This window comes from Microcaecilia unicolor, chromosome 1 (genome assembly GCF_901765095.1).
Source record: "Microcaecilia unicolor chromosome 1, aMicUni1.1, whole genome shotgun sequence".
Taxonomy (NCBI): domain Eukaryota; kingdom Metazoa; phylum Chordata; class Amphibia; order Gymnophiona; family Siphonopidae; genus Microcaecilia; species Microcaecilia unicolor.
Window position 1 is genome coordinate 514,954,279 of NC_044031.1, and position 15,829 is coordinate 514,970,107.

Sequence of the window (15,829 nt, forward strand, 5' to 3'; positions counted from 1 at the left end):
ATTTTTTCGGCGCCATATACAGAATTCACTCCTTAGCGTGCAATGATGTAACTATACTAACTGTTTAGTGCAGAACATACTTACTCTCCACATCCCAACCTGCCCCCAGTGCTAAAAAATAAAATGTATATTTTTGCACAAGGGAAGCACACACCAATCACAAAATTACTGCGGGACACCTGAGCACTGTCTGCAGTAAGGCCTTATTTGCTGTGGTAAGCACACATTAGTGCTTACCGCTGCTTAGTACAAGGACCCCTAAGTTTTTTAATACTGCATAATAACATAGTAGGTGACGGCAGAAAAAGACCTGTACGGTCCATCCAATCTGCCCAACAAGATAAACTCATATGTGCTACTTTATATGTATACCTGTTCTTGATTTGTATCTGCCATTTTCAGGGTACAGACTGTAGAACTCTTCCCAGCACTAGCCCCGCCTCCCAACCACTAGCTCCACCTCCTAACCACCGATGCTGCCACCCAATCTCGCTAAGCTTCTGAGGATCCATTTCTCCTGAACAGGATTCCTTTATGTTTATCCCATGCATTTTTAAATTCCGTTTTCATCTCCACCACCTCCCTTGGGAGGGGCACCAGAAATAGTCTCATTCCAGCTTGCACCATCAGCTTTACTACCAATATGCACCATGAAAGATGTCCACCTATTTACAGAATAGTGCTTAAGTGGAATTTTAGCATTTCCATGAATTTGTGCAGACAGATGCATATATATGTCATTATTCTAATCATTAATCAACAAAAGGATCCTAAAAACATTCAAGACACATTGTGTTTAAAAGATACTGATCACACACACCTTGAGATAGCCCGCAGTAGAGAAACTCTGGCCACAATCAGTGTGACTGACTTACTCTGCACGTTTGTGTCGACTATGATTTAGAAGTTTAAAGCTAAGTATTTTTTCACTTCTAAAAGATTTTTGCATCCAGGATAGAGAGCTGCATGGCTTCCGTCCCCGCGGGAATCCCGCGGAACCCGCGGGATTCCCGCAGGGACGGAGGCAGTTCCTGCGGGGTTCCCGCGGGGATGGAAGCAGTTCTGCGGGGTTCCCGCGGGGACGGAGGCAGTTCCTGCGGGGTTCCCGCGGGGATGGAACCAGTTCTATGGGCTTCCCGTGGAAGTGTAAGCTGCACCTGCACCAGCCTCTCATCTACCGAATACCAATTTATTTGAGTGCTCTCCTCCTCCTCCTCCTCTTCTTCCTTGCTTTAACAGCGTAAATGTGGAAAGTCTTCCATTAAGGAGGTGGTAGAGTCACAAATGATGACGGAATTCAAAAAGGCGTGGGATGAACACAGAGGATCTCTAATTAGAAAATGGAAGTTATATAAAAGCTAACCTTAAATGGCTGCATGTGTGTGGATGTGTCAAGTGACGCTTAGATGGCGACTCTGGCTGTGATGAACTAGGGCTGATACCTGGCAGACTTGTATGGTCTGTGTCTCATACATGGCAATCTGGTGTAGGATGGGCTGGAAAGGGCTTAGACAGCAACTTCAGTGGCTGGAACATGAGGACAGTGCTGGACAGACTTTTACGATCTGTGTCCCACAAATGAGAACATGAATAGGCTGGAGTGGGCTTCGATGGTAACTCCAGCAGTTGGAACATAAGGATGGAGCCAGATAGACTTCTGTGGTCTTTGTTCCAGAAACACGAAAGAAAGACCATAATCAAGTATATAATATCACACTCGTTGATTTAATGATGAATTGATCATGAGTGTGACTATTGGGCAGAGTGGATGGACCGTTCAGGTCTATTTGCTGTCACTTACTATGTTACTATTAATCCTCTTTGCTCCCAGGCTGGTGCACAGACCTCAGCTCTGACACAGGCACGAGAATCAGATGTCACCTGACCTACTGGCGCGTGCATGTGGCGGCCTCTCAGCACCCACTGCCAATGGATCAGAGACAAATCTTACATGTGCACACCAGAGTGTTCCAAGTTCCAACTTCCGTTCCTTCCTTGCCTACAGTGCTGTGGCTCAAATCCAGAAAGAGACTGAGGGAGCTGACTGGAACTTTCTTTTATGCACTTTTAAATTCTTACGGGGATGGGTGGGGATGGGTTAAATTCTTACGGGGACGGGTGGGGACGGGTTGGGATGGTTTAAATTTTTGCGGGGATGGGCGGGGACGGGTAAGATTCCAGTGGGGATGGGTGGGGACGGGTAAGATTCCAGCAGGGACGGGCGGGGATGGGTAAGATTTCTGTCCCCGTGCAACTCTCTAATCCAGGAGCCTGTTCTTCCTGTGAAGCTTTTAGCAAATATGAACTAAAAGAGAAAAGGGTTTTTATGCTGATGAATAAAAGTGACCCATGTTATTTCCTCCATACCCTACTATAATTTCTATTGGGTGGAACTTTGGATACAGAGACTTTTTTCCTTTCTCATGAATATCCCTTTTGTACGTCACAGGAACACAGTATGATATCATGTATCTTGCATTCTATATAAAGAGAGGTTTTCTTTTGGTGTTCATTATTCTAATCATTTACTCTTGTAATTGGCATATAAATGTTAATGACCACATTATAGAATTGCAAAATAATGCTTCTCTTAACTTCCAGGTTCACAGTTGGGAAAAGATCATTGCCTCCCTCAGCCTCTACCAACAAACTCCTTATCTGTCACTTCACAGGTCACACTTACATTTTATGCAGAATCTTGTATTCAATACATTTATTTATTGACACATTTATATTCCACTAAGCCGAATACAATTAAAACACACATACATACAAAAGAAATCATGAAAGGAAGAAGACAATTTATTAAACAAAACAAAACAGCAAACATGCAGATAAAAACCAAAGCAAACACATACTGACAATGGTTTGAAAAAGACATCAGAACAACACTCAAAAAGCTTACACAGCAACTGTAAAAAAGGTTACCAAATATAAGTTAAAAAAAAAAAGCCTGCATAAACAGGACTGCCTTGAGCTGCTTCTTAAATCCCTTTGGGTCAGCTATGAATCTGATGGAGAAGACAACAGAAGTACACTGAAAAGGACTGCACAACAATTAAGAGATACAGTACCAAAACCAGTCAAAGACCTCCATAGATAGGAGCTCCATTAATTACTTCTTAGATTCCGTGGAGGGGCATAATCGAACATCGCCGGTGAAATAGTTCGCCGGTGATCTATTTTGGCGGCGGCGCAACAGCTGGCTGGAACCGTATTATCAAAAAAGATGGCCGGCCATCTTTTTTTCTGATAATACGGTTTAGCCCGGCCAAATGCCAGAGTTCGCCGGGTTTGAGATCGCCGGTTTTGTTTTTCATCGATAATGGAAAAAAATGCCGGCCATCTCAAACCTGGCGAAATCCAAGGCATTTGATCATGGGAGGAGCCAGCATTTGTAGTGCACTGGTCCCCCCTGACATGCCAGAACACCAACCGGGCACCCTAGGGGGCACTTCTAAAAATTATTAAAAAATACAAAAAAGCTCCCAGGTGCATAGCTCCCTTACCTTGGGTGCTGAGCCTCCCAACCCCCCCCCCCCCCACAACTCTACACCATTACCATAGCCCTTATGTGTGAAGGGGGGGCACCTACATGTGGGTAGAGTGGGTTTTGGGGGGGGGGTTGGAGGGCTTAACATTTACCACCACAAGTGTAACAGGTAAGGGGGGGGGGGTTGACCTGAGTCTGCCTGCCTGAAGTGCATTGCACCCATTAAAAACTGCTCCAGGGACTTGCATACTGCTGTCAGGGAGCTGGGTATGACATTTGAGGCTGGCATACAGGCTGGTAAAAAAAGGTTTTGGTTTGTATTTTTTTTAGTATGGAAGGGGGTTGGTGACCACTGGGGAAGTATGGGGAGGTCATCCCCCATTCCCTCCAGTGGTCATCTGGTCAGTTGGGGCACCTTTTTGAGGCTTGGTCGTGAAAATAAAAGGACCAAGTAAACCCGGCGAAATACTGCTTAACATCGCTTTTTTTCCCATTATCCACGAAAGCCAGCCATCTGGTAGCCACGCCCATGCCCGCCCATGCCCGCCCATGTCCCACCTTCGCTACACCGCCGACACGCCCCCTTGAACTTTCGCTGGCTAGGCGACGGAAAAGCGGCGATGCTGTCAAAAAAGCCGCTTTCAATTATACCGATTTCGCCGCTTTTGAGAGATCGCCGGCCATTTCCCGATTTATGTCGTGAAATGGCCAGCGATCACTTTTGAAAATAAGCCTGATTGTGTCCATCAGCAATCTGAGGGAAACAAACTCTGTACAACTCCTCTAGCTCTTCTACAGAAAAGAAATAGGATTGTGTTTCAGAAAAATGTATTTTAGTAAGTGATGGAATGGAGAGATGCTGAGGACCCTCGGAATGCACAGCACTGCAGATTAAAAGAAAAAAAATCTGCAATGAAACCTAGTCACTGTACAACAGCTTCTGTAGCCCTATGAAACCAGTTTACTGTTAACTTGAGACAAACTAGTCTTGGTTTGTTCCTCCATGGTGGCTGGTGAGTCTCCTGCCTGAGGATGTGAGTCACAACAGAACATCTAGCAAGCTCTTCCATGCAGCCTGACCAGCAAGCCCTCCACACACACACATATACCAAGCCAGTCTCCTTAACCGTCAGCTGGATTTTATTAGCCGGTTCTGGTCAGAAGTCAAGATAAAACTTCTTAGTAGATAACATCAAATTCTTTTTACAGAAATTACACTGAGTGGTCATATAGTGGAATTTTTCCTTAACATATAGGATGAAAGTAGCACAACAAAAGAAAGTCATAGCATAAACATTTTTCTTGCATCAAGGCCAGGATAACCCTTGAGCCCTTCAACCATAACCAAATGCAAACAAACTTAGAAAGGATGGAAAGCAAACTCCATTCTTAATGTTCTTTATGCTCTGAAACAGAAAAGCTAATTAACGCCTCTTACTTGGTCAAAAGTCAAGATAAAACTTACTCAACAACCTCTGACCCAGGCTTATTGAAAAAGAGGAAAATGGAAGAAAAGGGTGGAGGGGGGTCAGGAAAATTATTACCCCAGAAGCTTACTTAGGGATCCTTTTACAAAGCTTCAGTAAGCACTAATGCATGCTTACCATAGCTTAAAAGGGCTTACTGCAAGGCATCCTGAGGCGTCCTGCGGTAACTTTCAAATGTGTGTCCACTACCCATGTGCTAAAATATATTTATCTGAGACGGGGAGTGGGCATTTTTACACTAATTAGTTACATGCTACTTCATCATCTCAAGGTTGTTCTTTGGAAACATCCCATATTATTGTCTAAAGAGGTGACGTTTTCACTTAAACAAGGAAATAGTACTCCCTACTTTCTGTCTGGAGCCCCATTCAAATCCATACGAGAAATCCCTCTATCACGACCTGTCATGGTCAGTCACGATGATCACAGTGACAGTCACTGGTTGTGAGTCCCTGTGCTGTTCCAAGATCAGAGGTATCAGGCCAGAATTCTGTTCCCAGAGTAGCAGTCAGAAAGCCCAGTGTTTCACCAGAGATGACCACCATTCCCCAGCAGTTGCGCCCCTGGGTTCAGGCGGTCAACAGGACTTCAGGAGGGTCTGGATAGAAACGGGAGTCAGGAACAAAATAAGTCGTAACTGGAACAGGAGTCAAGAGCAGCCTTGACAGTAGCAGCAACAGGAGTCAGGGATAGACTTAGCTTGGCAATAACAGGAGTCAGGAGCAGACTTAGAGTGGGACCCTCAGCCAGAGGGCAGCAGCTGGTATCAGTAGGGAAAAAACAGAAGCAGAGTCAGATATAGGTTTACAGGTTAGGCTGGCAGTGGTCCAAGGCTGATCAGGTTCTGGCTTCCAAATCAGGCAGACAGGCCCTGAAGCAAGACCTGGCTCTCCCCTAAGAGGTGAGGGCATTTGACGTGAGATCAGACCGCGCCCTCACCAGTAGGGAAGTAGCAAGCCCTCCTGAAGCAGCAAGGGCCGCCGGGGAGGAAGAGGAGGGAACAAACAACCGTGACTGCGTTGGGCGCACTGCAAGCAGCCCTGGAGACTGCACCAGAAGTACGCGCCGTGGAGTCCCAGGAGCATATCTCCCTCCATTTTCTGGATTGTAAACTGACTCCTGCATACTTTTTAAAAAGAACTGAATTGTAAGAAAATTACTTCAGTTATTTTTCTCATTTGATCCAAATAGAATTGGTATGCTAGTTGCAAAAAGGACTTTTGCAAACTGGTTAGCTTGTTATATATAGTTTGCTATGAACAAATAGATGTTCCTCTCTGGCTCCAGAGTAAAATTTCATCAAATTAGAGCTAGAGGCTGACTGGATTTCAGTTTTGGCCAAAAATACCTGTGCATATTTGGCTAAAACTGAAATTCTCTCTCCCCCCTGTGATCACTCCTCCCCCCATCCTGCCTGACCACCTGTAGGCCCTTCTTGGGTGCAGTAGCCTGGTGGTGCAGTAGCCTCTTTTGGGACAGGAAAGAATCCAACTCATTCCTACCTTGCTGACAAGACTTTCTGAGGCAGTCTTGCAAAACTGCCGAAGGAGGTCCTGGCAACCATTTTGCAATTGGAACCAACATGGGCAGGAGACTTGTTCTGGACCATACTGGTTCCAATCAAAAAATGGCTGCTGGGACCTCCTACGACAATCTTGTGAGACTTGTCACCTGGATTGGCCACTGTTGGAAGCAGGATACTGAGCTAGATGGACAATTGGTCTGACCAAGTATGGCTATTCATATGTTCTTGTGCTTTTATAGAATAGTGTTTAGTGCTGAATTTTTGGGGGCTGTTTATTGAATTCTATCCAACGTGACTAAACACTGTTCCATAAGGGCACTTATAAGTGGTAAAACTCATAAATGCATGGGGGCTTTCACATTGATAGAGCATGGCAGGGACATGAGTGGAGCTGCCACTTACGCATGCAACTTACAGAATACTGTACATTTTGCATATCTTAGTCATATTAAGGTACTCACCGTTACACCAGCTCTACAGCTGGCGTAAGTATGGGTGGATAAAGGTAAGGCATGCTGATGCTGGGTTATTTATTTATTTGTTACATTTGTATCCCACATTTTCCCACCTATTTGCAGGCTCAATGTGGCTTACATAATACTGGAGAGGCATTTGCTGACTCCGGTGTGAACAAATATAAAGTGATGATGTGGTAAAATAAGATTCATGTGGAGCTATTATGCTATGTTATGCTATTCTAGGATGGAATCTAGGTGCCCAGATGCCATTATAAAATAAAGTCTCCCTGCATGAGATTGAAGCATATGTTTGCAAATGCATGACTTCTAGCTTTCAATACTGGGGCCAGAGAGCTATGCAATAAGGACATTAAAGTGGTCCAGAAAATTTCTAATATGAAGACTAAGGTGGCAATCCTACTTACTCCACTGCCTAAAGATGCCAAGAAAAGCACAATGGACTTAACCAATTACCGACCAGTCGCTTCTATCCCACTCACAACAAAATTGATGGAAGGCATAGTGACGAAACAACTCACGGAATACCTGACCAAACACTCAATTCTACATGAGTCTCAATCAGGATTTCAATCAAATCATAGTACTGAAACTTTACTAGTGTCGCAATGAACTCATTCAAAAAAACGATCGCAACCGGCAAGAACATACTCATACTACAATTTGACATGTCTAGTGCCTTCGACATGGTGGATCATGGAATACTATTACACCTACTAGAGTACTTCGGAATCGGAGGCCCAATTCTCAAATGGTTTGAAGGATTCCTCACCGCCAGATCCTATCAAGTAATAACGAATACGGACAGATCGCCACCTTGGAGACCGGAATGCGGAGTTCCTCAAGGATCCCCCCTCTCACCAACTATCTTCAACCTAATGATGATACCATTAGCCAAACTCCTAGCCAATCAAAACCTTAACCCCTACATATATGCCGATGACGTTACGATCCATATCCCGTTCAAAAATGACTTAAACGAAATAACCAACGAGATCAACCAGAGCTTCCAGACCATGCACTCTTGGGCGGACTCATTCAAGTTAAAACTCAACGCAGAAAAAACTCAGTGTCTAGTTCTCACCTCCCAATACAATACAAACAACTACCCCACAATAACCACACCCTACTGCACACATCCTGTCTCAGAAAATCTGAAAATCCTTGGAGTCACCAATGATCGAAACCTCACTCTCGACACCCATGCGAAGAATACAACAAAAAAAATGTTCCAATCGATGTGGAAACTCAAAAGAATAAAACCTTTTTTTCCAAGAAACATCTTCCGTACCCTAGTACAGTCATTGGTAATAAGCCACTTGGACTACTGTAACGCTCTGTACGCAGGCTGCAAAGAACAGACCATCAAAAAACTCCAAACAGCCCAGAACACCGCAGCCAGACTCATTTTTGGAACACCTAAATACGAAAGTGCGAAACCCCTCAGAGAGAAACTGCACTGGCTCCCGCACAAGGAATGAATTGAGTTCAAGATCTGCATGACTGTACACAAAATCATTCATGCAGATGCCCCACTCTATATGTTAAACCTAGTGGACTTACCGCCCAGGAATGCCAAAAGATCAGCCCGCAAATTCCTCAAACTGAACTTCCCCAGCTGCAAAGGAATGAAATACAAACAGGCTTATGCTACTACCTTTGCGTACAAAAGCACACAGTCTTGGAACGCACTACCCATGGCCCTGAAAACCATGACCAATCTAACCAGTTTTCGTAAAGCTTTGAAAACACATCTCTTCAACAGAGCCTACAAAAGTCACCCTCAATGAAACAAATCATTCCTTAAACCACCCAAAGTACACCAAAAAAAACCTCTAACATGACCTTACCTAACACCTTTCCATCTAAATTCCTCTTTCACTTCAGCTTATGATCGACTGTTTCCTTAAATCATGTAACGACGTTCTCATATCCATACTCTGTAAGCCACATTGAGCCTGCAAAAAGGTGGGAAAATGTGGGGTACAAATACAATAAATAAATAAATATAAACTGGTGCCAACATTTGAGCGCTCTGATGCAGCGCAATTCACTCCAATTCTCTGAAGGCATTTGAGTGCTCAGTTTCCATTATAAAATGGGCAAACCAGCATTGGCACGCCAAAATGTATTTGTGTCCACTTACAGCAGGCCAATGGCAGGCATAAATGGGTACACTTACATTCAGCAAGCTACTTGCACATCTTATAAGGTGTGTGCATCAGTGGGAGGCAAGTCCATGTCCCATCCAAGCTCCACCCACCTGTATGCTGCCCTTCAATGAACAGTGCTCTGAGTTGGGTGTGGTTTATTGAATAACGTGTAGTGCCAGGATCCGTGACCAGCTTTGGGCACAAGGATTTACACCTATTTATTTATTTGTTACATTTGTATCCCACATTTTCCCACCTATTTGCAGGCTCAATGTGGCTTACATAGCGCCGTGGGGCGAAAGCTTCTTCCGGTGAAGAAACAAATATAGAGTGATGTTATTTTAAATGAAATAGATATGTACAGACACATTAGGGAAACATAGAGGGGAAGTTATATAAAGTTCATTATGTTCATAACAAATTTGGGTTTCTTTGAATTACTGGATTCAGGTAATTAAGTTGGGTCCTTAGGTCCTACTGAAACCTGGTGTAAATCCTGGCACGCAAGTTAGGCCCATCACTCAAATTCTATAATATTGCGTACATCTTTAGTGAATGCCCCTGACCCACCCATGCCCCTCCCATGGCCAGCCCCCTTTTCAGCTGCACGCTAAGGGGCCCTTTTACTAAGAAGTGCTAAGCACAACACGGGCTTACCTCTTCCTAATCTGAAACTACCGCAGAAGCCCAGAGGTAGTTCCACCCCCAGAGAGTGCCATTTCTGGTGCTACAAAAATAGTTTATATTTATATATTTATATTTTTGTAGCACCGTTGCTTACCCAGTGGCTGGGGTTAGTGCGGGAGCTTGTACAACCACCTCAATGGGTGGTGGTAAGTGCTTTCCCCAGAAATGGCCATGCAGTTAGTGGTTCGCTTACCAGACAGTCATTTCATGTCTAGAAAAAAGGACTGCCTTTTACCCACTATGGTGTCAGCATGTCAAAAACACGTGCTGACACCAGCACAGGCCCCCTTTTACTGGAGCTTAGGAAAAAGGGTCCTAAATGATTTGCTTGTGGATCTTTATAGAATAGCGCTTAGCAAGATGTGCACAAATCCCAATTGGAGCCAATCAACTGCAATAACTGGTTGTTAGTGCCCAATTATTGCTAGCTATCAGCTTATTACTCAGCTCAAATGAGCGTGTAACTTGGGCGTACAATTTTGGGCACCATATAAGGAATCCATGGGCATAGGTAGCTTGTAATTGTATTATCTCCCTGTCCTTCCTTACTTCCAAAGCATACATTTTGAGGTCTTTAAGTCTGTCCCCTTAAGCTTTATGATGAATACCACTGACCTTTTTAGCAGCTGCCTTCTGGACTGACTTAATCTTGTTTATATCTTTCTGAAGGAGCAGCAGAACTGTATACAGTACTCTAAGGGCCTTGTTTACAAAGGTGCACTAGCATTGTTAGCATGCGCTAACTGTGTAGATGCCCATAATATTCCTATGGATGTCTACATGGTTAGCACATGCTAAAAACACGAACACACCTTTGTAAACAGGGCCCTAAATGAGGCATCACCAGGGACATATACAGAGACATTATCACTCCCATTTTGTCTGCCAGTTATTCCTCTCCCTAGGCGCCCAGGCATTTTTTCTGGATTTTGCCATCACCTTTTCTATCTGTTTGGTCACCTTAAGATCATTACATATGATCACACCCAAGTCCTCTTCCATGCACAGAAGTACTTCATTCCCTAAACTGTACTGCTCCCTCGATTTGTGTAGTCCAAATGCATGACCCTGAACTTTTGATCATTAAACCTAAGCTGAAAAATTATGGACCTTTTTTCAGGTTTTGCTATGTCCCTCCTTATGTTGTCCATACCATCAGGGGTGTCTATCTTATTGCAGATTTTGGTATCATCTGCAAAGAAGAAAACCTTACCAGACAGTTCTTCCTCAATATTACAAAAATATTAAAAAGAACTGGGCAAGAACCAATCCTTGTTGCACACCACTTGTAATATCCTGTTCCTCAGACTGATCTCCATTTGCCACTCACTCTTTTCACAGTTTTGGTTGGTCTATCTAATGAGCATTGAAGATATTCAGAAACTTGAACATAAAGAGCAGATTTTGTGGGAGCCCAACCTCAGTAGTTAGGAAAATAGGGAATCTTACTTTAGATCTAGGTGCTTCAAGACAAGTGACTAGCCAGTGGGACCCCTAGACCTTTCCCCATCTCCAATGAGAAAAGTATTCACAGGGCACCAGTAGAACAGGGAGAGATGGAAAAAGGGAGAGAATGAGTGGAGTGTAGTGGAACGAGTAGAGAAGCATGTGTTTACGCTTTCCAAAAATACTAGGACTAGGGGGCATGCGATGAAGCTACAAAGTAGTAAATTTAAAACAAATCAGAGAAAATATTTCTTCACTCAACATGTAATTAAACTCTGGAACTCATTGCCAGAGAATGTGGTAATGGCAGTTAGCTTAGCAGAGTTTTAAAAAAGGTTTGGATGGCTTCCTAAAGCAAAAGTCCATAGACCACTATTAAATTGGACTTGGGGAAAATCCACTATTTCTGGGATAAGCAGTATAAAATGTTTTGTACTTTTTTAGGATCTTGCCAGGTATTTTTCACTTGGATTGGCCACTGTTGGAAACAGGATACTGGGCTTGATGGACCTTTGGTCTGTCCCAGTATGGCAATACTTATGTACTTATGAGGCAGAGAGAGAGAGAGAGAGATAGTACAGAGTGACACACCATTAAACTCTTCTGAACTTCAAAAATAAATATCTTTTTTTACACAAGACAAATGTATTTGAAAGCAACAGGTTATCAAACAACAGAGTTCTTTAAAGTCATTGATATTGTTAGAGTGGTCAAAAACTGTAAACATTCAGGGGGTCTTTTACTAAGGCGCTTGCATTTTTAGTGCGCGCTAAACACTAGAGAAGCACATAGAAATACACTGGCGTCTCTAGCATATAGCATGCTAAAAACGCTAGCACACCTTAGTAAAAGACCCCCTCAGTATCTTGAGGATGATGAGCAGCATAAGCATCAAAAGTTTCTACAAACTGTTGAATTTGTTTTAACTGCAAAATTCATTGAAGCAATAGCAGATTGCGTACTGTGCTCATTGCAGTGCCTATACTAAAGAATGGTCTTGGATTTGAATGAAGCCAGGGCAATCAGATTATTCCCTGGTAATTCTTCTGCTATGTTTTCTTCTTTCTCTAAAGCGTCTTCTCACAGTGCTCTTTGAAGACCTTTATTAATGCAGAATAAAATCTTTCTAACCATGCATTCACATCAGTTTTCTGCCATTCTTCGTTTACCTCTTCTACTGAATTGTAGTAGTCTTCCAGCTTTACCCACAGCACTGGCAAACAACCCTCATGTGTCCATCTTACTACTACTACTTATCATTTCTATAGCGCTACTAGACGTACACAGTGCTGTACACTTGAACATGAAGAGACAGTCATCTTACTTGCATAGCCCTTGAAAGTCAGCAGAAGGAGTCAAGAAATTAATATGTTCACTTTCACATGATCATGTGGTTTGGTTTCCCCTTGATAAGTGACAGACTTACACTCTTTACTCAATTTAGTATAAGTTTTCTGTGTATAACAGAGAGACCCATGTTACAGGGACATATTTTACTTTACTCACCGCATCACTCCCTAGGTGGTACTTTAAAGCAGTGTTTCCCAAGTCCAGTCCTGGAGTACTCCTTGCCAGTCAGGTTTTCAAGATATCCACAATAAACATGCATGAACTTGATTTGCGCACACTGTCTCCATTATATGGAAATATGCATATTCATTGTGGATATCCTGAAAACCTGACTGGCAAGGGGTACTCCATGACCAGACTTGGGAAACATTGCTTTTAAATATATTATAAATTATTTAAGTGAGGCCACAGTAAACATTTCTTTTAGCTTGAATTCTACAGGATAGACTTAATTTTGTCTGATCTGGTAACTCTTTCGTGGCCTGTGTTTGCATGTCTGTTCCTGCTAAACTGTCACTGATATTTCGAATGCTCTGAATACATTGCACCTTTCTATAAGGAGAAAAGGTGATGGACTGATAAATGGATAGAGCAGTCATGCATAATTGATCTGCTCCCTTGTGCAAATAAATATCTAATAAATAATTAAATTTAATCTCATTATAAGAGTTTTCATAATGGGATAATTTAATTAAATGAAAGCCAAAGGGTTTCTAGGGGTTGAAAGATGCTGGTGTTACTATCTTTGGCTAATAGTCTGAAGATACTACAGTGGAGAAAGCTAATTCACATGGGTGCATACATTATTTAATGAATCCCTTGGAGATGGAAGAAAGAACAGATCAATGATAAGTTGTCATTTTATTAGTGCTTAAAAAAGCCCATTTAAACAAACCAGGAAACATTTTAAAAAAAGGCTCATTGTTTAAAATACTTAAGTCATTTCATTTGTTTGCATGATATATTGCACTCTTTCTTTCCTAGAGCACATATTCTGTTTATAGTAACATCAGTCTCTCCTCCCCCCTTTTTTCAGAAGGAAAAATCTTTATAAGCTGCTATATGGTTCAAACTACACAGGTCGAATCTGCCTCAAAGTGAAAGTTATAATGGATACAGCATGTATATCTGATACTAAAATTGATAGTGGCGTCATGTGGGACCCATTAATGAGCTTTTGGAGTGAGCAGAATTTTGTGCTTCAGGTCTCCAGAAGCACTTAGACTAGGATACTAAAAGCATATTTTCCGAGTAGTTATCCTAGTTACAAGTGATCAGTTCTGACGTATGCTGTCATCAATCACCATAAGACAATCCAAGAACCATCTGAATTATATAAAATATATGAATAGTTAGTAGCACATACTCATTTAGAATCCCTTTTACCGAGTTGCGATAAAAAAAGGCCTTACGGTAGCGTCGGCATGTAGATTTGCTGCACACCAAGGCCCTTTTTACCGCAGCGGGTAAAAGCCCCAAAAAGGAAATGGCCATGCAGTAAGTAAAACACCTGCCTTGTGGCAATTTCTAGGGGATCCCTTACCGCATATCAAAAATGCCCTTCTTAGGGTCACTGCTTTGAAAGTTAGATTGGAATACAGTGTAAGGGTTCATCTGTACTGTCCCCCGCTACAAAGGAGATACTATTGACCAGTCTCAAACACAGCTTCTAGGCCAATAGGATTGTAACATGAAATTAATTCTACTTTATCACTTATATTCTTTATGTAATACCACTTGTATCTTTCTTTCTGGAGTGGCGAATGCCATGACGGATCAATGTAAGCTACATTGAGCCTGCAAATAGGTGGGAAAATGTGGGATACAAATGCAACAAACAAATAAATAAATAAACAGTGGCATAAGGATCTCAAGGCATCAAGAGAAGAAAGAGAAGAGAAGAGAAACTTCACTGGCTTCCACTTAAGGAGCGCATTGCGTTCAAGATATGCAGGATTGTACACAAAATCATTCATGCAGACGTCCCAATCTATATGCTAAACCTCGTGGACCTACCTCCCAGAAACGCCACAAGATCATCCCGCAAATTTCTCAACCTGCACTACCCCAGCTGCAAAGGACTTAAATACAAGCTGATGCACGCCACTACCTTCTCCTACAAGAGCACACAGATATGGAATGCACTGCCTACAGAACTGAAAGCAATCAAAGAAACAACTATGTTTCGAAAATCTCTGAAAACATTCTTCTTCAACAAGGCCTACAATGAAAACCTATAACCTCACTAAGTCCACTCAATTATGAACGCATACCCTCTATAACTACCTTAACAACTCTCTTCCTTCTTCCCTCTCCCCTTCCTTAATCGCTACACATAACTAACTGTATCTGAGATCCAACTATGACAATGTTATTAAATCTATGTAAGCCACATTGAGCCTGCAAATAGGTGGGGGAATGTGGGATACAAATGCAATAAATAAAATAAAAAATAAAAATAAAGCAGGACCAACAAAGACTTTGGGCTCAATGAACTTATCTGGATAATAACAGCTGTTATCTGTCTAAAGGCCTTAGCCAGCACTGGCCAAGGAAATTCAGCAGCACTATCCAGATAGTGTCACTGAATATATCTGTACAGATCATCTCAGTATTATCCAGATAGTTACAGGGCAGTGCTTGGGAGGAGCTGGTAGTTAACCAGAAAGTGTTGATATTCAGACCACCATCCAAATAACTACCAGAATAAAGTTTGGCCAGAAAAACTGCTGTCCTAACTTTACCTAGTTAGCTGACTCAATATCACCGTTATCAAAATAATGCCGGCACTGACCTCACTGCATGGACTTTCAGTGCTGCCTGTATTCTATATACCAGAGGTGACCATCCATATTGTATTTGGTTGCCATGGCCAGTGTTTAAAAACAACACGTCCTGATCCTGATGTTTACTATACCTTAGAATATATCTCCCAATCTCCTTATGCTTTTATCTTTTTCCTTTCCATCCTTTGCCCTTTATCTTTCCCACTCCATCCTTCCTCTCCTCACCCCTCCCAATCTCTTTTCCTTTTGCTTATCCTACCTTTGTTACCTTTACATACTCAACTTACTCATTCTCAAAACCTCACTTTCACTGCTTATAATATTTTACTCTAAGACTATGCTATTGTAATTGTATTAACTATGTAAGCCGCATTGATCCTGCAATATGTGGGAAAGCACGGGGTACAAATGTAATAAATAATAATA